At 37.5% G+C, this 13,927-nt stretch overlaps 1 protein-coding gene across 2 annotated transcripts in view; it reads right to left on the minus strand.

Annotated features, from left to right (window-relative positions):
• The window catches only part of SFPQ (splicing factor proline and glutamine rich), a 40,956-nt gene that overhangs the window by 16,808 nt on the left and 10,221 nt on the right, over positions 1–13,927 (minus strand). The window contains exons 10-12 of one of the 2 annotated variants that reach the window (XR_016509659.1): positions 9,729–9,776; positions 8,669–8,756; positions 7,794–7,885 (exon numbers count right to left, since the gene is read on the minus strand). The gene's annotated coding sequence lies outside the window, so the exon portion shown is untranslated. Of the gene's footprint in view, positions 1–7,793; positions 7,886–8,668; positions 8,757–9,728; positions 9,777–13,927 lie in introns of those variants that run through there. The other variant, XR_016509660.1, reaches the window with a different exon arrangement.

The following is a 13,927-nucleotide window of genomic DNA, read 5'->3' on the forward strand; positions in this document are numbered from 1 at the left end:
CTTGTACGTTCAACAAGTATCTATTGAAACACTATAGAGCAGAATTATTCAAGCTGCTGGAGATCCTGCAGAGAATACAATGAGAACCTGACTCCAATGAAACTTAAGCTTTTTAATATGGAAATACAAGAAAGATACTAGAAGAAGTTGCTTACCACCTATTTTCATGTAGATGGACGATAATACAGAAGAGAGTATTTGTATGCTGTACTAGGATAAAAGAGACTAGAAGATGTGGCCATCTTAAGGCCATACCCAACCACTCATCCCTGGCACAACAGTTTGGAAGATTTGCTCTAGGGTGCTTGCCTAGGAGTGGACTTGATCAGCCAAAGCTATATGCATCTTTTCACTTGAATTAGACCTCACAGTCATACCATTTTTTCTTTCCCACCAACAGTATCAGTGTCTCATCTATTCCACATCCTTGCCAACATTTGGTATTCTCACTTTATTCTTTCTAAAAAATTCATTGATTTAGACTTTATTTTTAAAAAGGTTTTTCTACTTTTATGGGGAACAGGAGGGAGATGGAGGGAGACACACATTTGAGAAATGCCATCAGTAGGTTGCCTCTCACATGCCCCCAACTGGGGACCTGGCCTGCAACCCTGTCATGTTCCCTGACTGGGAATCGAACCAGTGGCCTTTGGATTCTTAGGCCAGCGCTCAATATACTGAGCCACACCAGCCAGGGCTCAACTTTCATTTTTTAAAACACTCACAGCAGTTAAATCTTCCCTGGTCAGGTAGCTCCACTGGTTAGAGTGCTGTCCTGATGTGCCAAGTTGTGCAAAGCTAAGTCAATATTTCCCTTCCTCTCTAAATTTTTTTTTTAATTCTGAGTGCCTACTGCATGTATTTTCATTTTTTTTTTTTGTATCATTATAACAGAACTTTTCTCTAAAGTCACCGTTGTCTACCATGTATTTTTCTCATTTTCCTTATTTTCTAGCTATTTACAGTTGCATTTCTATCTTGTGGAATGAGTTAAGTTAAAGAAGCTTTTTTTTTTTTTTTTTAATTTTCAAAAATTTTTTTACCTTAGTAGACTATAAAGTCAGTAATATAAGACCTAGGCCTGAAAAAGGAAACAAAAGGAAAAGCCGTATCTGTTGAATACCTATGTGACCTAGTACTTTTCTGTGCTTTATTTCATTTAGTTCTCACAACTTATTCCTCTATAGAGGAAACAAAGACAGATATTATAGGTCACAATTCATTATTGTGAATCTATGATTTGTATACCCAGGCAGTGTGACTCCAAAGCCCATTCCCTCAATCATTCTGCTCTACCACCTTTTATACAAACTTTTCACAGGTATTTCTAGTTATAAGATTACCAGAAGTGCATTCAAGAATAAACATGGCAGAAATAAAAGTGTAGGTTTTAAAAAGCAAAAACGCATGTTCGGCATTTACAACAAATCTTGTTGACCAAGTAATCCGTGGTCCCACAATGAGATTAGGTAGTGACAAACTCAAAAGCAGGTATAAGACCTGAATGGTATTAGCTATCTGTATAGGTCATGAAGGAAAAAGTAAGGAGATGTCTGATGGCCTTGAGAATAGATCTCCAAAATCAACAGGGTCCCACTGGAAAGCATGCAGGCCAGTTTGAAAACAGCCAAAACAAGAAAGACTCCTGAAGATGCCAATTTGCAGGTGAGTGTAAGGGGGTTGTGCTAAATTCTGAAGATATTCAAGTAGGCTAGGTCCTTAGGAATCTTGAAACAAACCTAAGCTTCATTCTAAAACAAAATTCATTTAAGGAGAAACTGCTGGCTGTAGATTACCAAGTTGTGAACAGGGACAAAGGAAAGACTGCAGATTGAAGTGAGGGAGAGAAGCAAAAGAAGCAGACTCAGTAAAGATAACGGGATTTCAAGAGCCTTGATGCTAGAAACATTCTTCTCTCCCTCCTAAAAGGAAAGTGGATTCCACATAGGAGTGAGCAGCAGAAAAGAACTGTGAAATATAGTACAAAATTAGAATATAGAACAGTAGTAGTGAGTCCTTACAGAACATGTATATTTCAATGACAGCTATAAAACAATATTAAATCAGAACTCAGATGAATAGATAAAAAGACTTGAAAAGTGACAATTCAAGAAATGTTAGACATTAAAAGGAATAAAAATCACTGGAAACTACAAGGAACGCACAAGTGAGTAAACAATTGATCCCTAGAGACATAGAGGACACAAAGAATATGTTTTCAGTCAAAAGACTTATGGAATACTACTTGGCCATAAAGGAAATCTTACCCTTTGCAACAGCATATAATGATGTGGCGAGCATTATGTTAAGCCAGAGAACAAGTAGTATGTACCCTATGATTTCCCTCATGTGGAATCTAATGAGCAAGATAAAATAGAAACAGACTGACAGCTGTCAGAGGGGGATGTTACAGAGCTTGGTGAAATTGTTAAAGGGATTAAGCAAAAAATAAGAACAGTACAGTGATTACCAAGGGAAATGTGAGTGGGGGGAGGTAGAAAGTACAGGGGGGATAGTGATGGAAGGAGCCCTGGCTGGTGTGGCTCAGTGGGTTGAGCACCAGCCTGTGAACAAAAGGGTCACCGGTCTGATTCCCAGTCAGGGCATGTGTTTGGGCTGCAGACCAGGTCCCCAGCTGGGGGGCATGCAAGAGGCAACCACACAGATGTTTCTCTCCCTCTTCCTTCCCTAAAGAACTGAATACAATCTTTGGGGAAAAAAAAGTGATGGAAGGAGACTTGGGGTGGTGAACACTACAATATAGATTATGTATTACAAGATTGTACACTTGAAACCTATATAGTTAACCAATGTTACCCAATAATAAAATATATACAAAAAAAGAGAAAAAAGGATTCAAGAGAAAGCATACTGAATATAGAACATCTGGTATGTCTATAAAATCCTCAAATACAAAGCAATGGAAAAGAATGATGAAAATATAGCAGTCTTTATGGTACTACCAATTGCTTTGTTAACTTCACCATTCTAAGATTTAATATTTGATGAAAAGAAATCCCTTTAGGTCTATTATTGCCTAGGGCAAATTCCCCCTTTTTTAAATCTTTTAATGCTTATTGACTTAAGGGAAGGGAGAAAGGGAGAGAACATCAATGTTTTCTGTCTCCCACACATGTCCCAACTGGGGTCTGAACCCACAATCCAGGTACGTGCCCTGACTTAGAAGTAAATTTGATGACGACCTGGTTTTTGGGATGATGCCCAACTAAGTGAGCCACACCAGCCATGGCCCAAAACCCTTAGAGACACTACGCCTTCCCCCTTGTTCAAGGTAGGGCTGCTTTCCAACCTGTTGGGATTACTCTCCAGCATCTTTCGTTTGGGTGTCTTCCTCCATACCATAGGCTGAGTCCTTCTCCAAAGTCCCCCTCTTCCTTACTGGCCTCAAATCACCAGTCCCTTTTCCTCTTAGAAATATAGACATTCCTTAATTATTTTATGGAAACAGTATAAATATTCCAACCATCTCAGCTGAAGCCATCAGCTATTTGAGTGAAACAGCCATCTTAGACAATATCTATCCACCCCAACAGTCTTCAGAAGTCTCCAGCTCCAGCCTCTATTTGCCTCGTTGAGCCCAGTGGACCGTTTGTTGTCCTAAGCTACCAAGCATTAGATAACAAATTGTTGCTGTGCTGAAAATTGATCATGGGGCCAAGGAATAAGGCAAGTTAGGAGGCAGTTTTAATCTAGGTGTTTTCAGTGCCTCTTGTTCAAGTGGTTATCAAAAACAAGGGAAAGCTTAGGATAGAGATCAAAATCCTTAACATAGTCTAGGCACTCCATCATCTGACTTCTGGCTTCTTATTACCCAACTCCCATGGTCTTTTTTTTTTTTTTAATGAAAATTCACACAACAAACAATCCTCCCAAAGTATATAATGTAATAATTTTTAGTATATTTAGATATGTACATCTGTCACCACTAACTTCAGAATACTTCCATTACCTCAAAAAGAAACCCTGTATCTTTCAGCAATCACAACCCTATTCATCATACTCCCCTTTCTCAATCCCGACCCCGAGTCCTAAACAACCCAAAATCTACTATATATTCCCTATTCTGACCATTTCATATAAACATTGGGTTGGCAATATAGCCCGTAATATTTTTTCTTACGGTGGCTCTAGTACTTCAACTTCATTAGAAACAATTTTGTTAAGACTGTATTTTGACAGCTGTCATTACCAGCATGCATTTTAAAGTTTATTAGCCCTGGCAGGTATGACTCAGTGGATTGAGTGCCAGCTGTGAACCGAGACCCTGTTGAAGCACATGCCTGGGGTGCAGGACAGGTCCCGGTTGGGGGTGTGCGAGAGGAAACCGATTGATATTTCTCACACGTTGATGTTTCCCTCAGTTTCCTTCTCCCTCCCTTTCCCTCTCAATAAATACTTAAAAACAAAAAACATTGGTGAAAATTTTGTGCAGCCATTTTAATACTGAAGATGGGAGATACGCAACATTTTCAGTGCATTATGCTTTATTTCATGAAAAGTAAAAACATACTGCAAAAAGATTTGTGCAATGTGTATGGAGGTAATTGATTGAACGTATCAAGAGTGGTTTGTGGGATTTCTTGGTACTATTGACATTTTGGGCAAAGGATTTTTTGCTGTGGGGCTGGTCTTGTCTTTTGGGCCAACCCAATAGAATCATCTAGGTTGTATTTTATAGCTGGCTTCACTGAAGTGTTTTTCAAGGTTCATCTATGTTGTAGCACATGACTATTTCATCCCTTTTTTATGGCTGAGTAATATTCCATTTAAGCAATTTATCCTTCCGTGTTTTCATTATTATGAATGATGCTAAACATTCATGTACAAAATTTTGTATGAACGCTTTTTCTTCAGGTGTTAGACTTGCTGAGTCACAGGGTAATGGTTTGAGCAACTACTAAGACTTTCTCAAGGTGGCTGCACCATTTTAAATCCTACCAGTAGCGTGTGATGGATTCCAATTTATCTGCATCCTTGCCAAAACTTTTTTGATTGTAGATATTCTAGTAGGTGTGGAGGGCTATCTTCCCCCTCCCCTGAGCTTGACTGAGGTTTAACTGACATAATTGCGAAGTATTTTAAAGTCTACATTATAATTTGATGTAGTCATATGCTGCTTAATGGCAGGGACACACTCTGAGAAATGCACCATTAGGTGATTCCACGGTTGTACGAACATCAATGTATTTACCCAAGCCTAGATGGTAGAGCCTATTACTGTACAAAACAGGAGATTAAATCAAGCACAAGAAAAATGATGCATTCAAGACACAGTAAACACAAGGTGAGGCTGCTGCTGGTGTAACATGGCATATTGACAGTAAACATTTTTTATAAGTAGAAAGAGTACTCTAAAATAGCAATAAAAAGTAAATGCATAAACCAGCAAGTCATTTATTATGAAATATTTTGCAACGTACATAACTGTATGTTCTATACTATTATACAAATGGCAGCGCAGGTTTGCTTATACCAGCATCACCACAAGCAGGTAATATACATTGTTATGTCACTAGATAGTTTTCAGCTCTAGACCACTGTACATGCAGTCCATTGCTGGATGAAACATTAGGCGGCATGTGTGTACACATACATTGTGAAAGCATCCATCACCTCAAATTTTTTTTTAGACCATTCAAGTTCTAAGCAAATTTCAATTCTACAATGCACTGTTAATGTAGTCAGTCACCATGTTATTTGTTAGATCCTTAGACCTTTTATTTTATAGCTGTTTTGAAGTGCTATCTCATAGTTTTGGTTTGCAATTCTCTATTGATCAATGTCATCTTTTCATGTCCTATTGGCCATTATCTTCACTGAAGAAATTTCTATTCAAACCCTTGGCTTATTAATTTTTTTTTAATTTATTGATTTTGGAAAGTGGGGGAGGTCAACTTGTTGTACCACTTATTTGTATGCATTCATTGGTTGCTTCTTGTATGGACTGAACCGGGGATCCAACTCACCCTGGTGTATCAAGACAACTCACCAACTGAGCTAACCAGCCAGGGCCCTCATGTACTATTTTTAATTTTTTTAAAAAATTGTGTCATCTACATATTCTGGTTATAAGTCCCTAATTTGTTACATGATTTGCAAATATTCCCTCCTTTTTTGGGTGGTCTTAACACTTGCTTGGTGTCCTTTGAAGCACAAAAGTTTTAATTTGGTTATTTCCAATTTGCCTATTGTTTTGTTCTTGCATGTTTTTGGTCTTTTCTAAGACTCCTTTGCCAAACTCAAGGTCATTAAGATTTACCTGTTTTCTCCCAAGTTTCATAGTTTTCATTGCTATATTTAGTTATCTGGACCACTTTTGGAAATTTTTGTACATGGTGTGAGTTAAGGGGCTATATGAATCTTACAATCAGCTGGGATCATGTTGATTCTATAAATCAGTTTGGAGAATACTGCCACATTAACAACTCTTTCAACCCATGAACAGATGTTTTTCCTCAGGCATGTTTGGAGCTCAACCTATTTTTGGTGCAAAACATTACATGCCCCAAATATGTGTTAAAATCTTGTGGACTTCACCATGTCCTAAATTCTGAGCTTCTTAGGCTTGCCCTCCCCCTACACTTTGTCCTCACAGTGACATCTGTCAGGCATTGTGCCAAGTACTTAAAACCAACTACTAGTCAACACTCAACCCTGCAAGGCAGGGATTATTTAATCTTATTTTAACATTTGAGGTTTAGTAACTTGTTATAGCTAAATGCTCTTGCCCAGGGCCCCCAATCCCTTCACTACTAAAAAATCTATTATTTTCTCCTAAAGACTCTGTGGTCTAAAAGATTACCAAAATTAACATTATTTCTCTACTCTGCTATCAAATATAAATCTGTGTATCAGATCTTCTGATTACATAATCTAGGGAGAGAGTCCTCAACCTGTTGACCGTCAACCCCGATGGACCATATTTGAAAATACCATGTTCTCCCCTTTTGTGCCAGAAAATATGCTAAATGCTTTGTGCATCATCTTTTATCCAAGGGACCCAATTAAGAAGGTAGTAATGTTCATTTTACCAGTAAGCAAACTGCAACTTGCTAGATAATGCAGCTGGGCACATTGCAAAATACTTGTACTCTAGTAGTTAAGACCCCATTATGCTCCTCACTATCTTATTAATTACACTGCAGATTGTTTTTGCCTTGAGATCCATAAAAGCTTCAGATCAGTTGGCAATCAGAAAGGAGTAAGAGAAGTTGAACCAGGACATGGACTAAGATCTTTGATTTGGGATGGCTGGCCTCCCAGTTTTTTTTTTTAAATATGGCAACCACAGATTAAGTAGAATGACTATGGTCATGAAGAAAAGAGCGAGACCTTGGTCTCCATCCCTAGTACTGACTAGACAGTTTTTCAAAGCAAATTCCACTGCACCAGTGACTGCTGTGACTTTCAACTCTTTCTTTGTGGATACTTTAATCTAAAATAAACTCTTATGAATTCCAACTTTCATCTCCTGAAATCACAGCAAGCTCATAAATTAGCACTTTGGGTAAAAAACCTATAGAGTGAAGGCAATTTTAAAATTTTGATGTCCAAATCAGGTTAGGAAAGATGGGCCATCTAATTGATTAGTAATTAAGAGGCTGAAGCAGCTCCACCAAAAAAACCTCAAGAAATATAAGTCCTGAATAATCTGTTCTATGTCTAGAATATGGAATGTATTTTTTAAAAAGTAACCTAGAAACAAGTTGATGACATAGGAAAATTCTAGAAAATGAAAGAGCACTACTTAAAAACAGACTAAAAGGACAATCTGATTTTAAAATGTCTTTATTAACAACAATTAGGTTGCTCATTCCTCTTTGCCCTCCTCCTCACTGGTTTCCTGGACACAGTTCACCTGATCCTGCCAATCAAAGGAAACAATTACTCCCAAAAGATGTAAAAATCCGTTATCAAGTCTGTTAGCACCAACCAAGTAAAATTCCTAATACCAGAGAAATATCAATCAAGGAACATGGTATCAATAATATATAATAGTCTAACGTTTCTTTAGATGTAGAGATTGTTGAAATTTCAAATTTATGAGGGCCCTTTAAAGCTGAGCGAGACTTATCTATACATTTAATTCATTAGATGAGGAGATAGTAGGCTACTATCCACAGCCACCTTTTCATAAAATACTTTTATTGGACAGACCCATGTCCACTGTTTACACATTGTCTATGATTGCTTTCCAGCTATCACAACAAAAAGTTTACCCTTTGAAATTGCCAACCATTCTAACAAATCATTTATATCATTTTGTTTGCCATCTATTCTCAACTATAGAGGACCCCACCATATACCTATATAGATGAAAAATAAAACAGGGAACTTCAAAACTTCCAAACCCTCCTCTGCATAGTGCTACGGGCAGAAGTAAATACATACATACACACATTTCTTTTAAAATTAAAAATTGAAGTCCCTGTTTTTCTGAGGCTTGAGCCAAAGCAAGAGACAAAGCCTACCACCTCAGAAGGCCGTTAAAACAATTCACTATTTAAGTAGTATAAAACCTATTTCCTACAAGAAAGTTTTAAGGTAGAAGAAATTAAAACAAGATAGTCACACATAAGTAATTATTTTTGTACCAAGAGTCCTTTTTTCTGAAGACAGTTTACAGAATAAGAATCACTTAGCTTACCTCAACGCTTCCTCAGTCTAGCAAGTTTTGGCTTGCTTTCCTTCTTGGTTGACTCATGCTGTGTGATGTCTTCACAACAATTATCCACCTGTTTTTAAAATTTTAATTTTATTAAAATAAATGCTCAACATATTACATTCTAACTAATATTTAATGGCTGTACTTTATGTTTGGGTTCCAATCAGTGGTTGTTTTATTTGACTATATTATTGTTACACCAATATCATATTCTGTAAACTTTTTCATTAGTATACAAGAAATTTTTCCTCCTACCAATGACTAGACAGTTGTTCCCCTACTACTTACTGGATAAGGAAAAAGAATCTTAAGGAAATTCTGAACGGGTCCTAAGGTGAATTTAAGGCACCGAAAATACAGCATTTCTCCACTAAGTCAAGCCTTTTCTACTCTTCTGATTGTTTTCTCTACATAACTATGTTTTTTTTTTTCAATTCTTCTACTATTTAACATTTTTGTAACATTCCCCATCATCACTTTCCAACTCACAGACATGTACACACCTATTTCAAAAACAAAAATACAGGAATATTATCCTAAGTGAAACAAACATCTTAAAAATCAAACAACTTGCCCTGTCCAGGTAGCTCAGGTGGTTAGAGCATTATTCCAATATGCCAAAGTTTGCACAGGTTTTGATCCCTGGTCAGGGCACATAAAAGAATCAACCAAGGATCCCAGCTGGTGTAGCTCAGTGGATTGAGCACTGGCCTGCAAACCAAAAGGTGACGGGGTTGATTCCTGGCCAGGCCCCCAGTTGGGAGCGTGTATGTGAGAGACAACCAATTGATGTTTATGTTTCTTTCCCTCTTTCTCCCTCCCTCTTCCCCTCTCTAAAAATAAGTAAAATCTAAAAAGAATCAACCAATGAATGCATAAGATGAACAACCAACTGACATCTCTCTCTGTAAAATTCACTAAGAAAAAAAAATTCAAACATGTTTTACCCCACTTAGGTAAATCAAATTATTTTACCATTAAATAGAAAAATCAAATCCCAAAGTCCTCTACTTCTAAGGTTAAGATTTATAAGGACACTTACTTCAAGTGAATGAGAACTCCAATATCAGCCAACATCAACCATTCGTACCTAAAGAATAATAAGAAAAAGTTATTATAAAAGACAAGGGTATAAGGTGTGAAAATGCTAGTTAACTTCAGAGACCAAGATTAGGGGCAAGTTACAGCATAAAAAAATAGGAAGAAACTTCATGGAGGGGAGATCTAAAATTATTCTTACATAAAATAAAAGTAGACACCTGAATTAGAATGAAAACTGTATCTTCTTTAAAATACAAAAGCCTAACTGCTATTTTCACCAGTCTGAGTACAATAAAGTTTGACTGCAACCCAAAATATACTATCCCTTATGTGAAGGTATGTGACAACGTTTACCTTACCAAATGAGTTTTAACATCGGCTCTCTTTTCATAAAGCACATACCCTGTGCCCCATCCAAGTATGCCTTCCATTCTCAGGTGGACTGACCACCTTCAGCAGGAGTCCTCCAAGAGTACCCCTCCCCATTTCCTAGTACACAACTATGCAGTTGTTATCCTGCAATCCTACATATTTGCCTCTCTTTCCCTCTAAGTCCTCACTGAGTTTTAAGTTAGGGCAGGGAAGCTAAGCCTAATCGGGACAGCAAGGAACCTGAGTTTTTTCGGAGGGAGAAGACATTCATCTTCATTGTATATACCTGCAGGGCCACTGCACAAAAACCAGAAAGATCAGCCTTAATTCAAGTTCCAGGTTTTTCTTCCTCCCTTCCTCCCTAATTATCACTTACTGCCAAAGGTATATGAAAGCTCCCTGTTGCACATGTACCATCCATAAGGGATACTATATCGTTTTGCATTCTTCCCATTCTCCAGATTATCCTATTCTGCATCCAGCCCCCCTTTTCACCCTTTTAATAAAATCTTCAGCACTGGTGTTCAAAAAGCAACACTTTTATGGTTGATGGTTTACCAACAACTGTGAGATCTTTCACAGTTGAGTCTTTAAAAAATTGCCAATCATTATCTAGCAGCAATGACAGATGATTAGGAACAGTCAAATCCTCTTGAGTTCTTTCCCTAATAGGCAGCCATTTGAGAACTGCACTAGCTGACAAGAGAACTGAACATTATCAGCTAAAGCCAAAACCAAATAAAGGTCCAGAACAAACATCCCGGCTCTCTAAAACCTGTCCAAAATCATTAAGGGCAAGACAGTAAATGCAGGACTGTGGATCGTGTCACTGCAGCTGACAATGATTAACAATAGAAGACATGCAACCCCCATTAAGGTTAAAAGTCCAAAACTAGTCACACGCATCTATCTCTATTGGGGGAAAGTGAGACTATTATGTATTCGTTGTAGGTTTTGCACCTTGTATGAAGAGCACCCATTGCATTTCTTTCATCTTTCAGAAAGCACCTGTATCTGTTCCAAGGGCCTAACAGTACGAAAATGCATTCTGGCATCACACCTCTGAACATCACACCATTCTCATTAAAAAGAATAATTTTCATTTGTAGCAAGAAAAGATTATGAAACACAATGCAAGCACCTCAATAGTGTTATTACTGAAACCCATTTACTCCCAGCTTTTTGACTGAGTGGTTTTTTTAAGACCCTGTACACTAAGATTCACAAATTATAGCTATATACAAAACTAGTAAGAATCGACCTAAGTCACAGATTTCTCATTTGAAAGTGCAAAAGCCTATTCATCTTAAGCAGAATAAAGCAAAATTAACCCCCCACCCCAATAATGTTCCTGAAGTCCATATTACAAATACATTCTCTCAAAATTGTTATTGACTGCTAAGAAATGAACCAGAGCTTTTATTTCTAAACAACCCCTAAATCACGGTAGCAAGCGTTGGCCACCGATTTAAATGGATAATGCCAGAGGAAAACCCCATTAGGACTGTATGCCAATTTAGTGAGTCTTGTCACTAATACCTAGCATGGTTTGCTTTGCATTATATTCATAGAGAGCTAAACTAATCACCATTTGAGCTTTCATCTAGCAGGAGTCAAGTTATTTGCTTGAATGGACTACATATTAAAGTACAAATTTGTCCCCACCTTGTGAATTGCTTGCCAAAGAGCAAGCCATTTTTTCTTGATACAACGGAAGAAAAGTCTTAGTCATGAAGCAGTTTCACACATTTATGAAAAGTAAACCAAACTTTCCAGTTACAGAGCAGAAAGCATTATACATGAAAGCTATTTGTCATGCACGCTAGCTAAAAACCAGTTCAGAGACCAAAGTTGAGTTGAGGTCTGGAACAATAGTTGATGCAAAGCTTACGTCCTAAGCAACAAAAGGTGTTTCTGAAGACTCTTGGTAATTAAAACATTTTGGATTACAACATCACATCCCTAGAGCTAAGGGAACCAAATTCCAAAAGCTACTCTGAACATTTGCAGTTTCCCTACAAAATACGACGAAGTCTTATGATTGGGAAATGATTCCCAACATATATTCAACTAACTGTAGGCAAGTCAATGTGCCACACCAACATCCCCCAGGTTTAGAGTATAAAGGTACTGAGTAAAATCACGGAACTTGAACTATTCACATTAGTTTCCCATCTAAGCCCAAGTTAGTTAAAAGGTGTTTCCATGGAGCTCATTTTTTAAAAACATAAATCACATTACCAAAAAAAAAAAAAAAAAAAAAAACCAACTGTAATTTTTGTTAATTCACTCAACCTGCAGAATAATTACCTCTAAAATTGCAGTCTGAAATTATTGATATTGCTGACCTATGGGCAGGTCAGTTTGCTTCAACAGAGACTAATTATCACATGCTACAGTCCATTGTCAAGATGCTAAAAGCAGTCTATCTCCCAAGTATGGTTTGGTTCCCTTTCCCCCACAGCACTGATGTGTTCCATGTTATCTTCAGTTACAATGCAACTAAAGACCACACAACTGAATCATATACCAAAGAATCAAGTTTGCACTTATCTGAGAACTGCCAACAGCACTGAATTCTGCCTGACAAATTACAGCTCTAAACCCAAACCCACGCAGTTTTGATAAGCTAGCTTTACCGTACAGGTGTTAGGTGCTGCACTGTTATTTCATTGTCAGAAGTGTGATGTCAGAATGCCCACGGAATAAAAGTACATAGCAAGTCACCAAGTTAGATTATATTGCTTGTTACCTACCTGTATGCAGTCGGCAATGAGAATCTTGGAGCAAGCAGGAATACTACATCCGGGTCCTAATGTCCATTGCCATTTGCGGTACTACGTTCCTCACAGTTACGCACTGCAGAAATGCTGGCTAAATGCAGTTATGTAGCAGGCCACTACTTTAATAGTGCATAATTGCAGTCCAAGAACACCAGAAAATATTCCGCCAAAACTTAGTGGCTTGCCCAAGAAAAGCCAAGTATCTAAATTTTTATCTGCCATAATATGCCACTTATAAAAATTGCACAAGCGTAACATTACAATTTCCCAAGTTATATTGTTTATATTAGTGGTATAATACATCTATAGAGTTGTGGGGTTTATAGTACTTCTTAAGGAATGTAATTAGTGTTCTAAGAAAAGAGGATTGTGATTTCACTAAATAAGAGCCAAATGGGTTAAGCTTTTAAGATACCTATTAAATATACTGAGGTCTCTTAAGAGAATGCAGTTTTTGAAGATTAGTAGTAGTAAGTTTAAAAATGATCAGTGTTCCTCTTAAAACAAAATTATGAGGGAAAGGAGAGAAGAGGAAAATGGGGCCAGGTGATTTCTTTAAATGAGAAAAATGGCTAACTACTTCAAAAGTACTACCTTCCCTTTCCCACCCAAGTTTCATCAGCTTTTAGGCAACTACTTTTTAAGATTACTTAAATTCACATTTGGCTAAAAACTATCATATACATTGCAAGACTTACAGAAAGTCTATTTGAGTAGCTTACAACCCTTGGTACACTGCTACTTCAGTGATAAAAGTAAAAAACTTAGTTGAAACTAAGCAACATTATTTGCTAAACAACGTTTAGCAATTCTACAGCCCACAGTTAAGGCCATCAAAACCACAACTTTCAGCAGATTATCCATTAGCATCCTTCACCACTCTTCAAAGGTACAGTACTACCAAAAGCTTATTTTAGGGGTCTGTGCCAGCATCCCTTATAAAGAAAGGCATGTAATCTGAAAAATAAACTGAAACATTAATTTTATAGGCAGATTTTCCCATTTCCCCACCAGCCCCCACCCACACACATACAAGTTCACCCTC

This window comes from Furipterus horrens, unplaced genomic scaffold (genome assembly GCF_987537825.1).
Source record: "Furipterus horrens unplaced genomic scaffold, mFurHor1.1.pri manual_scaffold_3, whole genome shotgun sequence".
In the NCBI taxonomy this organism is placed as follows: domain Eukaryota; kingdom Metazoa; phylum Chordata; class Mammalia; order Chiroptera; family Furipteridae; genus Furipterus; species Furipterus horrens.